This window comes from Balaenoptera borealis (assembly GCF_965194805.1).
Source record: "Balaenoptera borealis genome assembly, chromosome: 1".
NCBI lineage: Eukaryota > Metazoa > Chordata > Mammalia > Artiodactyla > Balaenopteridae > Balaenoptera > Balaenoptera borealis.
In genome coordinates, this window is record NC_138860.1 from 46647678 (window position 1) to 46661201 (window position 13524).

At 40.8% G+C, this 13524-nt stretch overlaps 1 protein-coding gene across 2 annotated transcripts in view; it reads right to left on the reverse strand.

Moving 5' to 3' along the window:
- The window catches only part of LOC309633416 (uncharacterized protein C1orf21), a 227737-nt gene that overhangs the window by 176441 nt on the left and 37772 nt on the right, over positions 1-13524 (reverse strand). The window lies entirely within an intron of this gene.

The following is a 13524-nucleotide window of genomic DNA, read 5'->3' on the forward strand; positions in this document are numbered from 1 at the left end:
GTGTGTGTGTGTGTGTGTGTGTGTGTGTAGAGTTTTTTAGAGCCTCAAAGCACAATCAACAACTGTTGATGAGCAGATTGAGATTAAAACCAATGTCCCCAAATTGGGTAAAAATAAAAAATTTTAAAAAGAAAAGGGCGTGGTGATTATTTTTGTGTAATTCATTTTTTCAAATCAGAGCTTTAATAAGCAATTTTTATGCTGGTGAATTCAGAAGTCAACTGACACTTCTTTTTTCTCCATCCTCATTTCTGATTTTAAAGAATAAAAGAACTCATTAGCACAGAAAAATGAGTTAGGTTTTCTTCCTGACCTTTATAAAGCCTTTCATCCAGATGAAATTTAATTAAGTTTAATATTGATATGGACATAGCAGAGAGCAGGAAAGTTTAAAGAAAAGGACAGGCAATTTGGTTATATGTTTATGTTGGTAACCTCTACCTAGCTATGTGTGTGTGTGTGTGTGCGCGCGTGTACACCTTTTGGGCATGCCACAACCTACCAGGTAGGTACCTCACCTCTGCTGCTTGTCACCATAAAACTCACAGATTTCTGAGTCTTTGTATTAAAGCATTGTTGATATCCATTAAAATGCACATACTGTTGGGCTAACAACATATTCTACCATTAACCCTTCCCTGAGTTAGTGCTCCAGGTTAACTGGTTAGACACCTAGCGAGTTCTGACTGGGGGCAGGGGGAGTCCAGGAAAGGGCAGCAATGAGCACCGTGCCTGGAGGAGCACTGGTCCCCGAGAGGCCTGCACACAGTGTGGAGGCCGTGCTCTGCATTTCACTGACCCCGGGGAATCTAGCAAAGGGGTGCTTCTCTGATGGAACCCTGAGCAATAAACCTTTCATGCAACCTCTGTGCACCATCCCCTCGATGAATGTACCAGACATCCACCTACGACCTCACTGTGCTGTCTTCTAAACAAGTGACTCATACGCCTGGAATTGAAGACACCACACACCCTGATCCTACCATAAAGATACCTCCCTCCATCTTGTGTTCTGTCTTACCCACACCCCACACACCAGACAGAAAGACTTTTATGTGATGTCCCAAATCCAGTGTAAGCCTTGCTTTCCTATTTTCATGACTAAGGGCTAGCAGATCCTGCCTTCTCCACCATGGACCTGGCAGGATGAGGTTACTAAACACTGAAGGAAAACTATATGGAGATAACACAGTTAGATATATACTTACAGCTGCTAATATGTAGGCTTATAAAAATATTAGCAATAGAGATCTTAATTTTGAGATAATGTTGTGATCATGGACAAAGCCTTTTCTGATTAAAACTGCTCTCAGAATACTTAACTAATAATTTTCTGGGAAAACGGCTCCACTATCAATATTTGAGTTCAGTGGCTCCTGGGTAGTAAGATAAACTCCAATTTTCATTGCTAAAAATACTACAAAATAAGTTGAAAATAAAATTCAACCAACCACCCTAATTCATTTAAAAAATACATATATGTAGGCAAGATGTTTAGGAAGAGAGTAGTCTTATTGCAAACCCTTTACTCATATTTGAAAGGGATTACTAGGAAATGGGAGGGAACAGGAATCTAGCCAATATCTTATAACAACTAAAAATGGAGTATATAACCTTTAAAAACTGTGAATCACCATATTGTACACCTGTAACATATAATATTGTACAGTAACTATACTTCAATTTTAAAAAAGGAGAAAAGAAATGGGAGAGAACAGAGGAACCTAGAAAGAGAGGGAAATAATCAAATCACCAAAGAAAAACTTTTGCTTGAAAACAGTCTCCCACCTACCCCTCCCAGTGGCCACTCAGGACACCTCTCTCTTCAGGAAATGGGATCCAAGAGGAAAAGGAGCCCTGTGGTCTCCCTGCCAATATCTCCTTGAAAGAGCTCAAGGTGGCACCCACATGAAGGAAAGAAGGTCTCTGGGGACCAAGGTCATGCATTCAGCAACCACTTACTAAACACTCATGCCCTCATGACTGGGCAAAAGCTAGAGTCTCAAAGATGCTACAAAGGTAATAACAGGTTAGCTTATGGCCTGTAAACAATTACAAGGCAATTAAAAAAACACCACTTAATCGCAGTTTGTGCAAATGGCAGAGTGAGCATTTGAGAAGCTCCCAAGTGCTCTAAGAGGAACATCTGGGATGCGTCTGAGAGAGGAGTTATCCTAACAACTTGAAGGGTAAAGCCGTACTTCCCATGTTGATGAGTAAGGTAGGCTGGTGGAAGGGGTGTTGACCTCCAGGCAGAGTGAATATAGAAGCAAAGCCCAGGAGATGTGACGAGTATGTCATGCTCTAAATATGTCTGAAGAGGAGTGTCAGGAAATCAGGCTGCTTAGGGAGACAGGGGCTGGATAATGAAGGGCCTTGTAAGCCACTGATGTCAACAGAGAGGTGAAACGATCAGATTTTTGTGTTAGTAACATCATTTCTGGGAACAGAAGGGATTGGGCTGAGGGCAAGAAGGTTGGTAAGAAGGATTCCAATGGTAGTCTAGTAACCAGATGAGAGACGGTGCACATCCAAATCAAAACACTGTACGGAATCTAAAAAAAAAAAAAGGTTCTGAAGAACCTAGGGGAGGACAGGAATAAAGACGCAGATGTAGAGAATGAACTTGAGGACACGGGGAGGGGGAAGGGTAAGCTGGGACGAAGTGAGAGAGTGACATGGACATATATACACTACCAAATGTAAAACAGATAGCTAGTGGGAAGCAGCCGCATGGCACAGGGAGATCAGCTCAGTGCTTTGTGACCACCTAGAGGGGTGGGATAGGGAGGGTGGGAGTGAGGGAGACGCAAGAGGGAGGAGATATGGGGATATATGTATATGTACAGCTGATGCACTTTGTTATAAAGCAGAAATTAACACACCATTGTAAAGCAATTATACTCCAATAAAGATGTTTCAAAAAACAAAAAACCAAAAAAAAAACACTGTACCAAATAAGAAAAGGATACACACACAAAATATCATTTAAGAGGTAAAATAATAGGAGCTTGATGATTATTTAGGTGCAGATGTTCATGTAAGGAAGAAAGTGAAATCTAGGCTACTTCAGAGGTATTTGGCATGAAGAACAACTGGGTAAATCGTAAAACTATCACCAAACATGTTATCTTTGAGGTGTTGATGGAGATAAAGAGCAGACAAATGAATGGACAGGACTGAAGCACAGGACAGAGTTGTGGACCAGTGATCAGATATGAGCCGCGAAATGTGCAAGTAGAAGAAAACTCCATGAATGTGACTGTTGAGCACAGCGGGCAGTGAGGTGGTTCTTATCCTTCTAGAATCATGGACCCTTAAAACTCTGGTCAATGCCATGAGCCTAACCCCTAAAAAAATGCACATTTTCAAATACAGAAAAGGCACTATATTTTAGAGGAAGTTCATCTATGAACTCACAGATTAAGTATTCCTAGTATAAAGCAAGAAGAGAAGAGGGCTTAGATGGAGGCAGTTAAGAAATAGGGCACAGAAGAAGAAACTGCAAGAGCTGTCAAGAAAAATTATGGCTCTGTAGTGACTGCAGATCACTCTTTCTAGAAATGTCCATGAAATAACAGGTTGTATACACAGACAGAACTGGGCTTCAAAGTAGAGTTTTAGTTTGGTGTTGTTTTTTTAAAAAAGTTTTTATAGAAAATTTTGAACATATTCAAAACAGAAAGAACCGTAGAATGGAGCCCCTTGTAACCTATGTCCAAACTTCGAGAATTATAAACTCATATCATTTCATTCCTAAATATCAGTATTTATCTATAAAAGACCACACTAAAAAAAAATAACCATGCCAGCACTATCACATCTTAAAAAATAATAATAAATCCTTAAAATCAAGTATCCAGTTAGTGTTCAACTTTCCCCAATTGCCTCGTATTTTTTTCATTTTGTTTTCAGTTTGTTTAAATCAGGATCCAAATAAGGTCCACACAGTGTAACTGGCTGACGAATCTCTTTTAATCTATAGGTTCCACGAACATCTTTCTTCTTCCTTTTTTTTCTACCCCTTTGGCCATTTACTCTGTAAAGTTGTTTTGTTTTGTTTAATTTTGCTGATTGCATCCTTGACGGATCATTTAACATTATTATTCCTTTATTCCTCTGTGTCCTATATATTGGTACTCGAATATAGAGGTTTGATTAATTTAGGGTCAATATTTTGGCAAGAATACTTCCTAAGGGGGTGTTGAGTTCCAACAGGAGATCTACAAGCAGGATTTTGTAAAAGATGGAGCTGACAAATCATGCTTATCTGCTATGGCAAATAAGCCAGTGAAAAAGGTGAGGTTGAGGAACAGTAAAAAGCACAGCATAAAAGAGAGCGGATGATGAAAAAAGAAACAGAAAAATATAAAAAGCAACTGCTTCCTCTACTCATAAAGCACCACGCTCTCAGACCATTTCAAGCCGCCCTGAGCATCTCTCCAGAGCATTCAAGGTAATAACTGGCACTCATCACAATAATCCTAAAGTCATAAAGAAGAAAAGACTACATTATTTTGCATTTACTTTGATGAAAAGTGTGAAGCATTTCCTGATTTTTAAAAAGCCTATCATTAAAATTTTCAGAATTAGAACTGTCTATGCTTAAAGAATTAATCTCTCAAGAAAATCCATGGAAGAGGGAGCTCTACCATATAACTCATATGGGTAACTATTTTGTCTTATAAACACAAAGTCCATATAATGACATCCCTCAACCCCACAAGGGAAGTATTTAGCCAATAATATAACATTGATGTAATTATTACAGTATAACAGTAACAAAGAGCAAGATCTAAGGTTATGTATACCCTTTTAATTAATTTTCACCATTATCCTCACATGACATTCTTTGCTAGGGACCAAAACTTTCATTTGACAAAATGCACCCGTAAGAAACAGATCTCCATTAACTGATGCCCCCTAAGGGACACATTCATTCCGTCAACCTGCCCTCTGGAAAATCTGTCTCATTGTCTGTGACTTTTCTCCTGTCCCTGCCTCAAAAGAACAAATTCTATTTGAACATCTATAGCAAGTATGTTCCGATTCACTGAGTGTTCCTGGGCACTATAAGTGCCCTGCCATTAGGAACAAATGCCAGGCCTAAATAAAAACAAAGCATGGTTTAATTTAAAGTGCAGTAGTATCAGGTTAAAAAAGGGGGCTCATATAAATTAAGAGGTTTTTCATTATAAAATTTTATATTCTGAAAACTTTCATCTGAAAACAAGCCTGCTAAAAACATTTATAAACACATGGGCGAGATTATTTTATTAGGATTAATGGACAAGTTAAAAATCAAGGAGTGCTTCTCAGATGCCAGTCCAGAGACCCGTGACAGCCCACGGTGAAATGCAAAAAAAACCTGGGCAACATATTAAATTCTTCATAAGACTTTACTCATCCATCACGGCTTAACTCAAACATTATCTCTGCTGGGAGGTCTTTCCGCACCTAGGGCAGTACTCATCTGCCATCTTGCTGGCGTCCCATATGGAGTCACATATAATATTAGAGCACAAAGCACACTACACATGACCACTGAACAAACACTGTAACCATACTAGGTGCTTACACACTGAGGATATGACAGGTGAGACGGAATCTTCTTTGCTTGGAAGAGTGCTCTCTTTATCTCCCCAGATAGGGAACTATACGACGCATTTGTACAATACTAGCATAAACCACTACTTGGTGTTCATCGTGTGTCTGTCGAATGCTTGCGTGAAGCACTATCTTCAGTTTCCTCCTAACAACCTTGTGAGGTGGACGGTAGGAATGTAGACCACCTATTCATTTTTACATGAGGAAATCAGGTTCAAAAGTAATGTTCCCTAAAGTCTCACAGCTAGTAAGTGGGCCCCTGGAACCCAGTCCATTTTGAGAGTAGATAAAGATAAGCAAGAGGACAGATGGATGGAGGTAAAAGATTCAGAATCCTCCTTTGCAGAGACTGTGCCGACTGGGCCCTGGCATCTCTTTCCAGGACTCCCTCACCGGGAGGCAGAGCCCTCCAAAGAGATACAAGTTAAACAAATTGGGATGGAAAGCATTTTAGGAGGCTGTACGTTCCCTGCACACACCCATAAGCAGTATTTTTTTTTTCAATTGAAAGAATTTTCAATTACCAGCTCATCCTAGAAGGCTGTGGTTTACTTCTGATCACTATGGAAAATGCTGCCCATATATACAGCCTCAGCCTCGGGACTGGGCCTTCTCCCTTCCTGCCCAAAGACTTTGAACACAGTGGAACCCAGGCACTTCAGGAGCTGCTTGGATTTCAGTGCCTGATACCTCCCATTTCAGGGACTCCAGACCAGTGGGAACTCAACACTTCTGCAGCTCTGGAAAAGGGGGATAGTTAAAGGGTCATGATGGAATAATCAAGTACTAGGGACTTAAGTATTGTCCCTCCAAGGAAACATGAACGGTGGGAAGGAGAGATGTGAACCCCAGAGGAATAAATGTCCAACAGTGTAATTAGCAGGGAAAATAACTTGGGGTGTAGAATTCTCCCAATGCTCCTGAAAGAACACCAAGCAGTCAAACTATCTTTTACAGGTACGGTGTTTATAAAGGAAATCTTGCTTTGAGGGCTCCAGGAGCCCACCACTGGGTATATGCCCATGATGATCGCTACTGGAGATGAAGTCTCCTTCTGAGACAGAAGGGAGGAAAGTTAACATGGTATTTATAGACTTGTTAGCCGGTGGAATATAAAATCTGGCATCCAGTGTCGAAAACAACTTTGGATTTTAAAACCAGATAACTATTCACATCAGAACAGCTACTGCACTCTCAGTTCCAAAACACTGAAAAGCAGGTTAGGTAAGATCTTACATTACACATAATAATCTCACCCAGAGCTATTTATGCAGGGCACACAGGAACAGCCCACAGAAATCAAATAAATTTGCACATAAGGAGTAGAAACGCTAAGTATATGATTAAGGGATTTTGCACCTAAACCTCAGGGAAGATCCTGCAAGCAGGGGAACTCCGTTCAGGAAAATGCTTTATTTAGCTGGTTTATTCATGTTTTCTTCACATTCAAAGCCCCACATAATACTATTGTTATTAACTGACTTCAAACTATAGTGTTTCATATGAAGGTAGACAGAACGGGAGGACGGAGCAGGGATCCAACAAATTAAAATGTCACACTCAGCATTAAATGATTTAAAATGTTGATCTCCATATTAAATCCTGAGTCACAGGTAACAACCACACAGAGCACTCAGCCATCCAATCCACTGATACGTTGCCTGTCACATTCCTCTGCTTTAGAACTTTTTTTTTTTTTCATGTACACAAATATTTTCGTTCAGCACAGAATGTATCCAGGAAGATGGAGATAAAAGATCAACTGCAGAAGAATAAGAATTTTAATCTTAACAATCAAGCAAGTGGGTTAGGGTCCTAACAATATTTCTAGATCTAATCAAAATCATGACCCAGAGAGCAAAAATAACTTTCCCAATCAGATCATGGGGATTAGAGCCAAACTGGCAAATGTCACAGGGAAACTAAGGTTCAGTGTTAGTAAAGCTCTAACAATTGTAGCTAGAGCTGCCCTGTCCCCACAGGTTATCGGCTTAAACGAAGGAGGTCACCACCATTTATGAGGGTTAATTAGTGCTAAACACTGTACAGATGTCACATTTCATATAATCTTTATCATAATCCCCTGTTAAATATTATCTCCGTTGTACAGATGAGGAAATAGAAACTCAGAGAGGCTAGTGACTTGCCTATCGTCACTGCTAGTAGAAGGAGACCTGGTACTAAGTCCATCTGACCCTAAGATCCTTCTCAACTCAGAGATTCTATTATATGATTATGACAACTATTATTCACAACTGCCATTCTACTGAATATTATGTGTAAGGCTCTAAGCACTTTATGTACATTTTCCCATTTAATTTAATCATCTCCATAGCAATATGAGGTATTATTATTCCCATTTACACGTGAATATATTGAGGTTAGAAGGGGTGAGTAACTTGCAAGGTCATCCAAGAGCAGGGGAAAAGTTGCGATTCTATTTGACCTAAAAATCCATGGTGCCCTCTACTAGGACTGTTCCATCCATCGACCACAATATAACTGAATGGAGTACAAGAGTTTGGCTGTGACATTCACTGATATCTACTCATAATATTACTAACGATTATCAACCCCTATAAACATCAATACCTGCTGGACATGAAGCACTGCAAAATGGGCCTATACATTTCTTTTATTATTGTCAAATGCTTTAACATCTTCTAAACCGAGTCAAAAAATTGAACATTATCTTGGGTTTATAGCAGCTTTAACTGCACAAATAAATTTCCAACTAGCTCAGAACTGTACCTTTACTAGACAGTATAAGCACAGTGATTAAGATAACTAGCTCTGCCTACTCATCTATAAAATGGGGATGATATCACTTATCATAAATGAAGTCATGAATGTGCACAGCAATTGGCACATTATCAGCACACAACATTGTAGCAATGCTACTGCCCTCTTATTCTGGAATTGGGTCTTTTAGGTCGAATAAGAATAACAATCTAAGAAAATAGTGAATAAATTCAAATTGTGTTATAAGACACACAAATATAAGCCTGGAATCAAACATCTGATTTTGGGCAGGTCTGATACCTCATTTCTAGACAAACCAGATATTTCCCTCTTTTTCAAGAGGAACATAAAAAAATTAAAATATTCCTCAGTGTATGAAGGGTTTAAGGAAAGAGCTGCGGGAATTAATTAATGGAGAAAGAGAAGTAAAAGATGCAGCGTAGTTAAGCAGGGAATGAGAAGAAGCATGGTAACTCACTAAAAATAAATCAATCGCAAAACCAAGCGGAAGCTGCACTGAGGTAAAAATGAATACGTATCCTGGGAATGGAAATTTCCACCAACCAAAAGAAGAAGCTTTCTTCTATCAGAAGACTTATAATTTTAAGGAGGTACTTCTCCCCTGACACTCTCCAAAGGGAGTAGCTGGAATTTCAGTTTACCCAGGATGTTGGGTCCAACCAAAAAAACATCAAATAGAACCCTTCAGTTCAAATTATAGGGAGAACTTGGTAAGATTTCCCCCCCGGTATCTTTGATGTATCTCTGGCACCAACATCCAAAAGGAAATGCAACATTTCTAGGACTTGATTTTCTTGCAAAATGTAGAATCTGGCTGGTCTCTCAGCCAGGTTCCTTTAATTGGGAAAGGTAATTTTTTTAAAAACATACATGCTTAATGCATAACTTAATACATACTTTTAAGGGATATACACTTCACAAACTTTACAAAGCACTCCTCTCTCCTTCATATATATATTTATATGTGTATGTGTGTTTATATATATATATTTGTTGTTCATATTATAGCCTTTAAAGTGTCAGAAATGTTTTCCCAAACTTACTGTATTAGAATGTTTGTTTAACTTCTTAGTAAACTTCTTTCAAAGAAGCTTTTAGAATCATCAGATTTCCTCAGGGCAAATATTTAGACAGTTTCCTCTAATACTAAAAAAAGAAAATAAGGAAATTGACACATTTTCTGGTGCTATTCATCTTAAGGCAAGTCTCAATCATGCTAATTTCTACCAAAGCAATCAATATCTATTGTGGAGAAATCAGATATCACTTCCTACTGTCCTCTCCCAACAACCATTTTAAATCCCGCATAGTAGACCCTCACTCTCGTGACACTCAGCCCCAATCAAAACTGGGAAAGTAGAAGCAAGAAACAAGTCTAATATTATTTGGGGGGAGGGGGGTTCTTTAGATAAATTGATTTGTAACCAAGCTGAATTCTTACTTCATTTTCATTTCTGCTAAGTTAACAACCACAAAAACCTTAAGAAATCATCGGGCTCACTTCTTCTCCTACTTTTTCATACCATCTTTATTTTGACCACCTTTGTAACTCTAAAACATAATATTATGCCCAATAATGCACTGATATGATGACTCTCAACTGCTTTACAAATCTAGGCATTATTGGACAATATCTATTTTAACTAACCCACAAAATCTTTCCCCCAAAAATGCAACCTCTGACGTTTCCAGCGTCTTATAAATGTGTTTGTGTTAATAAAAGAGTGACTTAGAGCAAGGGCTTTTAAGTCAGATATCTCTAGGGTAGGGTCTGGACTCTGTCACATACCAAATAGTGTTATGCTCATTGCACAGATGAGGAAATGCCTTCGAGAGATAAAGCAATCTGCTTAGGATGGAACAGCCAATGGGTGGCAGAACTGGAACTCCAACCTGAGCAGTGTGACTCCAGGCAGCCCAAAGATGTAACTTATCAATGAGGCTTAGCAAGAATTCTCTGTAGTTATTTCTCACCGAAGAGATCCTTGTTGCATTTAAGGCAACCATATTCCTGGGCTCTCTCCCAGCTGTAAAGAACTTTTCAAGGGCCTAAAGTCTTCAAGAACAACTAAACACAGCCTACTGTTAAGGGGCCCGCAATCTAGTAAAGGACTACAATCTACCAGGTGTGTTTCCTAAAAAGATGCCACCAATGGATTCTACATGTGCCAAGATACAAACCCCCTGCTCTGCGTACCCGCCCCAACCCAGGCTCCCCTTCCCATCTCTAGCCTTGAGCAACCTTGTCTATGAACCCCAATTTGCCTTGCCCAGGTGATCATTTCCTACGGGTCCTGTGAAGTGGAAAAAGATCGGGAAGCAGTGCACTCTGGTACTAGAGGGGCCAGTCTGCTCTGCCTGAACCAAGTCATCCAGACAAAGCACTGCCACAGAAGGAGAACCGAGGTACCGCCCTGGGTGACCTAGACAAGCTCCAAGATCCCTTCTGGCTCTCCAATCCCTGAAGGGGAAATATAATTGGCAAATGAAGTTTTTTCTTGGAATGGTACCTGCTCAGGACTTCCAGGGCAACCCAGTGTTTGGAATTAAGCTAAATTCTCTATGATATTTGTCAGAAATGAGGAGGAGAGTGAATTTTGAGAGTGCCTAAGAATGCGACCTTTTTTTTAGCCTTCCTGGTTTGTTCTTCTTTCCCCCACTGAGAAAAGTCCGTATAGTGATGTTATGGCTGCAAATTAAACCTAAGTTCCTCCGGGCCCCACCCAACAAACACACAGACAACCTGGTACCTCCAGCCTTCCAGCCCACCTTCACCCACAGCTGCGGCTATCTTTCCATTCAGGGTGTGACACCAGGGAGAAAAAGTGAAAAAGATCCTCAGGTAAGACAGGAATCAAACATACCCAGTTAAGATAGGAGGAAAAACAGGAGCCAAGGGAAGGTCTGGGTGAAACTTATTAGAGAAAGATTTCCTTATTTATTGTTCTTTGCTTGCCTTACTGAAACAAGAGCTTTGAAGAGAGAAGGAGGGAGAAGAGAGAGATTTCTTCCATGATGGGATTGAAACATTTTAACATTTTAATCTCCTGAACAAAAATGTCAAGAGGGTTTCCTCACCCCATGCTAACACCCACTCCCACAGGATTGCTCTTTCATCTAGTCTCCTCTTCCCCACAAGGCATAGAAGATGCCTCCTGGCCAGCTTTTTCCTGCCCTTCAGGTCTCAACTCCAAGGTCCTGTCCTCAGAGGGACCTTCTGAAGTTCCTTCCCCTCTCACAGCCCAGTCACTCAAGCTCACTGCCTCAGTTTATTGACTTTACAGCGCTTGGTATCTGAAAGTATTGTGTGCAATTGTTTTTCCTTGATTATGGCTGCTACCCCTTCTTGGAACAGTTGTTCCAGGGCCCTCATCTGCCTTGTTCACAGCTGAATTCCCAGCACATAGACCAATGCCTGCTGCTGCTGAGTGATCAGTGAACGACCAAGGGAGAGCTAGAGGGGTAACGGAGTGGGAGAGGGCCCAGGAAGGGCAAAGGGGAGGAAAAGGCAGCATGTGTTCTAACAACAAGTCAATTCAGTGGAGAACGGAGCAGTATGGCACAGATCAGATCGATTTTTTGACCTTCAGGGAAGCGTGTTGCTAAGTCATGGGCTCCTGGGAGGTGGGTTCCAATGCCACGCTGCCTCAGACCACGCAAGTGATGACTTCTCCTTACGCTGAGCATTTCTAATGGGAAGCCAACTTTGCCACACACTCCCCTGTGCTCCCTGTGTTTGTCCACTTGCCAGCTCTCCACACTGACCGCTCCCACTTCTTCAAATCTCAGATTTCCCCCGCTGCTCTCAGCTGATATTTATTACACGCATAATAAAGAAAAGAGAATTACCCTGTCTTTACAACGATAACGCCACCAACTTAGCTGCATCTATTCCACATACTCTGCCTTCCAGCTGGTTACCATGCAAATAGTATTCCTTCTGCTAATGCCAACCTCCCCTCCCTTTCTCACCTAGCCAAGGCTGTCTCTCTTGCGTCCTCCTCTTTCTCCTGCATCATCAGCACCTCCCTTTCTGTTGGATCATCCTCATCTTCACATCCTATTTTCTTCTCCTCCTAGCCCTGCTGGGCTTTTGGTCCCCAACATGCTGCTATCCTTAGATGTTTACAGTTCTTCCCATAGGTAATGGGAGCCATTGGAAGCATCTATGTAGGCAAGTATTCATAGTATGTTCAGATCTGCACTTTACAAAGATAAGGGACATCACATATGCACTGTATATTTTAAATCAGTCCTTTCTCAGTGCCTTGCAAAGAGGGAATTGGGAAAGAAAGCCTTCTGCGTACCTACCCTTCTCTCTGCTGGTCCAGCAGAGAGCAATGAGCGCTACTCTTGGCAGCCTGAGCAGAGAGAAAAAGGGTTTCCGTGGCTATGGCTTTGGACCAGAGCAGGGAAGATCCAGGATGACCACCACGCACACACATCTGACCCCAACCCACCTCCCCCTGCAAACAGGCGAAGGGCTGCCGTATCTGCTGTAACACTGGAGGCCAAGAGGAGATGGTTGTGCACTGCTGCCTTGGGCTGCGGCAGACATCTACCTGCCTAAGGAATGGCCAGAGTGAGGATGAATCCATGGCCCTGAAGAAAGTTCACCCACCGATGTCTGGGGACAGCTCAAAAAAAGAGCACTACATATGGTTCCTCACTCTACAAACTTGAGAGAACAAAAGCATGTGCCTCTTGGGTCTGACTTGGGGATACCACTGATCCTGAACTTTAGTGCCAAAATTCCATGACTGAATTAAGGTTTAAAAAAATAAAAATATTCTGAAACTTGTCTTTTGATATCAAATACAATAATGAAAACCAGCAAATTCATTATTGCATATTCTCTTTTCCTTCACTAAAAATCAGGAAAAGCAAAGCAGAAAAGTTCCTAATAATCTTAAGGATTTTGCAAAACTCTCATGTTCTCCATTTATCTTCACCAAATATCTTAACTCACAAAAAGCCTATAAATTTTGCAAGAATGTAGGGCTGTATATTTCCTTCTTCCTTGCAGAGGCACCAGATCTCAAAAGAAAGGATGATGAATGGGTATAGTTATAAATACTCCAAGGCTAATGAGAACCAAAGATGAACTGTAGAAAAATCTGGTATTTGGGGATGGCTCCTGGCGTGTGCTTGAGT